Source organism: Enhydra lutris, unplaced genomic scaffold, assembly GCF_002288905.1.
Source record: "Enhydra lutris kenyoni isolate GAN:26980312 unplaced genomic scaffold, ASM228890v2 scaffoldscaffold10, whole genome shotgun sequence".
Lineage (NCBI taxonomy): Eukaryota > Metazoa > Chordata > Mammalia > Carnivora > Mustelidae > Enhydra > Enhydra lutris.
Genome location: NW_019154094.1, coordinates 45,035,286 through 45,040,359, shown reverse-complemented (window position 1 = coordinate 45,040,359; position 5,074 = coordinate 45,035,286).

Here is a 5,074-nt window from a genome sequence, read left to right as displayed (position 1 = left end):
GCTCTCTTACCTCCCCTCCAACAATGCTCAGGTTGTTCTTTATGTACAAGAGTCTCTGGAGGCACCTGGGTGGCTCAGTAGGTTAAGTGACTGACTCTTGATTTCAGATCATGATCTCAGGGGGATGAGGTGAAGCCCTGCATCAGGCTCTAGTCAGTCTGCTTGAGATTCTTTCCCTATCCACCCCCCAAGCTCACTCACTCTTACTCTCCCTCTCTCTCCATTTATATATGTATGTGTGTGTCTGTACAAATATATATATACATACATATGTATATATACATATATATGGCTTAGGTCGTGATCTCAGGGTCCTGGGATCAAGCCCCATATAGGGCTTCCTTCCCAGCTGGGAACCTGCTTCTTGCTCTCCCTCTGCCTTTCCACCCCACTTAATTTTGCTGTCTCTCTCTCTCTCTCTCTCTCTCTCTCTCTCTCTCATATCTCTCTCTCTTTCTTAAATAAATAACACCTTTTAAAAAAAACCTACCAAACTGTTTTTCAAGAGTGGCTATAACATTTTATACTCTCACCAGTAATGTATGAGTGATTCAGTTTTTTTGCATCCTCATGAGCATCTGGTATTTCCAGTATTACTTAGTTTAGCCATTGTGAGAGATATGTAATAAATCTCACTGTGGCTTTAATTAGCATTTCCCAAGTACCAGTGATGACGACCATCTTCTCATGTGCTTATTTACCATCTGTATCCTCTGGTCTTTTCATGTGTCTTGTCCAATTTCAATTTGGGATTTTTAATTTTTTTTTCTGTTGTGTTTTTAGAGTTTGTTTATATATTCTAGATATCAATCCTTTGTTGGATATGTACTTTGAAAATATCTTCCCACTCTGTAGCTTGTATTTTACAGAAAAAAAGTTGTTTTTTTCTCTTTTTATTCTTTTTTAATTTGGGAAAAATATAAAATGAAAATTACCATTTTAACCATTTTAAGTGTATGATTTCATAGCCTTATATTCATAATGTTATGCAACTATCACCACTATTCAGTTCCAAAATTTTTCCTCACCACAACAGAAATTCTGTACCCAATAAGCAATCATTCCCTATCCCCTCTCTTCACAGACCCTAGTAATCTCTAACATTCTGTCTGTATAAGTTTTACTTGTTCCAGATATTCCATATAAATGGATTCATACAACACTTGTCCTTTTGTGTCTGGCTAATTTAACTTAGCATAATGTTTTCAAGTTTCATCAATGTATCAGAACTTTGTTCATATTTATGGTTCAATAATATTCTATTTTGTAGTATATACATACAACATAATATTATTTATGCATTCATCTGTTCATGGATTTTTGGGCTGTTTTCACCTGTTGGCTATCAAAAAAATGCTGCAATGAAAATTCACATACATGTATCTGCTTGAGTCTCTGTTTTCAATTCTTTATATTCTGAGATCTATACTAGGCGTGGAACTTCTGGGTCATATGGTAGTTCTATGTTTATTTTCTTGAGGAACACCAAACCATTTTCTTCAGCAGTTGCACCAATTTACATTCCCGCCAGCAATATGAAGTTCCAATTTCCTGTTTCCTCACCAACATTTATTCCTTTTTTTTTTTAATTACAGCTATCCTAGTAGGTTTAAAGTGGTGTCTTATTGTGGTTTTGATTTGCATTTCTCTAATGACTAAAGATATTGTGATGGTTAATTTTATGTGTCAACTTGGCTAGGTACAGTGACCAGATATCTGCTCAAACATCATTCTGGATATTTCTATAAGTGGAGTTTTGGATGGGATTTACATTTAAATCAGTGATCTTTTTTATTTATTTAAATTAAATTAGCCAACATATAGTAGTACATCATTAGTTTTTGATGTAGTGTTCAATGATTCATTAGTTGTGTAACACCCAGTGCTCATCACATCACGTGCCCTCCTTAATTCCCATCCCCTTATTCCGCTTCCTTCTGCAACCCTCAGGTTTTTTTAAGATTTTATTTATTTATTTGACAGAGAGAGACACAGTGAGAGAGGGAACACAAGCAGGGGGAGTGGGAGAGGGGAAAGCAGACTTCCCATGGAGCAGGGACCCCAATGCGGGGATTGATCCTAGCACTCTGGGATCATGACCTGAGCCAAAGGAAGACGCTTAATAACTGAGCCACCCAGGCGCCCCATGCAACCCTCAGTTTGTTTCCCGGAGTGAAGAGTCTCTCATGGGTTGTCTACCTCTGATTTCTTTCCATTCAGTTTTCCTTCCCTTCCCCTATGGTCCTCTGTGCTATTCCTTATATTCTACATATGAGTGAAACCATATGATTCTCTTTCTCTGCATTACTTATTTCACTTAGCAACATACCTTCCAGTTCCATCCATGTCAATGCAAATGGTAGGTATTCATCATTTCTGATGGCTGAGTCATATTCCATTGTGTATATGACCCACATCTTCTTTATCCATTCATCTGTGGAAAGGCATCTCAGCTCCACAGTTTGTTTATTGTGGACATGGCTGCTATGAACATTGGGGTGCATGTGCCCCTTTCTTAACTATGTCTGCATCTTTGGGGTAAATACCCAGTCATAGGGTAACTCTATTTTTAATGTCTTGAGAAACGTCCAAACTGTTTTCCAGAGTGGTGGTACCAACTTGCATTCCCACCAACAGTGATAAGTTTTTTTTTTTAATTTTTTATTTTAAATGGTTTATTTGCCTAATATTTAACTTCACAACATGCCATCAATTGGGGAGATGAGCACCTATTTCCCAACTCCCCTTCAATGTCATAGTAGGTAGGTGCACAAACATTAACCCTTGGGCACTGCATGTAGGATAGAAACATCCAGGAAGACCTTCATTTGAATGAAGAAACTCTCCAACTCATGGAGTTGAGCCAGCCTCTCAGTGCACTGCTTGGCTTCTTGCTTTAAGGCCTGCACTTCTCCCTTGAGGATGAAACACTGCTCTTTCAACTGGAGGATTTCTGCTAAGGACTCCACATAGTTCAGGGCCTGGGTCTCCTGCACTACTTCCTACCATTGCCCCTCTTCATTTCCTGCCAGAAATTAAAAAACAAAGTGTTCAAACCACTGGCCTGTTTCACCTTCTACAGCATGGCATAGTTTTCTCATCAGGAGGAGACCTCCCCACAAAATGAATAGATCGCAGGCAGAGATAGCAGGCCACAAAGACCTTAGGCTGAAGGACATTGAAAGTGAGAAGATACTCAAATGCTCACTTCCCTGCAGAGGGGAAAAGCATGTAGTCGTAGATTTGGGGTAAAACAGTGATAAGTTCTTAATAGATTTTGGATACTAACCCTTTTTCAGCTATGGTTGCAAATATCTTTTCCCATTCCATAGTCTGCTTTTTAGTTTTGTGGATTGCTTCCTTTGCTGTGCAAAAGCTTTTTATCTTGATGAAGTCCCAGTAGTTCATTTTTGCTTATGTTTCTCTTCCTCTGATGACATGTCTAATAAGAACTTTCTATGGTTGAGGTCAAAGAGGTTTCTACCTGTGTTCTCCTCTAGGATTTTGATGGTTTCTTGTCTCACATTTAGATCTTTAAACTATTTTGAATTTATTTTTGTGTATGGTGTAAGAAAGTGGCCCAGCTTCATTCTTCTGCTTGTTACTGTCCAGTTTCCCCAACACCTTCTGTTAAAGTCACTGTCTTTTTTCTATTGGAATTTCTTCCTTGTTTTGTCAAAGATTAGTTGCCCATATAGTTCTGGTCTATTTCTGGGTTCTCTATTCTGTTCCATTCATCTATGCGTCTGTTTTTGTTACAGTATCATGCTGTCTTGATGACTACAGCCTTGTAATATAGCTTGAAATCTAGAATTGAATCCGGATTTGTGATGCCTTCAGTTTGTTTTTCTTTTTCAGGATTGCTTAGGCTATTCAGGGTATTTTGTAGTTCCATACAAATTTTTGGATTGTTTGTTCTAGTTTTGTGAAAAATACTTGTGGTATTTTGATAGGGATTGCATTAAATGTGTAGATTGCTTTGGGTAATATAGGCATTTTTTTTAGTATTAAATTTTTTTTAAATATCTTTCCAGCATAACAGTATTCATTGTTTTTGCACCGCACCCAGTGCTCCATGCAATCCGTGCCCTCTCTAATACCCACCACCTGGTTCCCCCAACCTCCACCACCCACCCCTTCAAAACCCTCAGGTTGTTTTTTAGTGTCCACAGTCTCTCATGGTTCACCTTCCCTTCCAATTTCCCTCAACTCCCTTCAACTCTCCATCTCCCCTTGTCCTCCATGCTATTTGTTATGCTCCACAAATAAGTGAAACCATATGATAATTGACTCTCTCTGCTTGACTTATTTCACTCAGCATAATCTCTTCCAGTCCCCTCCATGTTGCTACAAAAGTTGGGTATTCATCCTTTCTGATGGAGGCATAATACTCCATAGTGCATATGGACCACGTCTTCCTTATCCATTCGTCTGTTGAAGGGCCTCTTGGTTCTTTCCACAGTTTGGCGACCGTGGCCATTGCCGCTATAAACATTGGGGTACAGATGGCCCTTCTTTTCACCACATCGGTATCTTTGGGGTAAATACTCAGTAGTGCCATTGCAGGGTCACAGGGAAGCTCTATTTTTAATTTCTTGAGGAATCTCCACACTGTTCTCCAAAGTGGCTGCATCAACTTGCATTCCCTCCAACAGTGTAAGAGGGTTCCCCTTTCTCCACATCCTCTCCAACACATGTTGATTCCTGTCTTGCTAATTTGGGCCATTCTAACTGTAGAAGAATGAAACTAGACCATTCTCTTACACCATACACAAAGATAAACTCAAAGTGGGTAAAAGACCTCAACGTGAGACAGGAATCCATCAGAATCCTAGAGGAGAACATAGGCAGCAATCTCTTCGATATCAGCCACAGCAACTTCTTTCAAGATATGTCTCCAAAGGCAAAGGAAACAAAAGCCAAAATAAACTTTTGGGACTTCATCAAAATCAAAAGCTTCTGCAGAGCAAAGGAAACAGTCAACAAAACAAAGAGGCAACCCACGGAATGGGAGAAGATATTTGCAAATGACAGTACAGACAAAAGGTTGATATCCAGGATCTATAAAGAACTC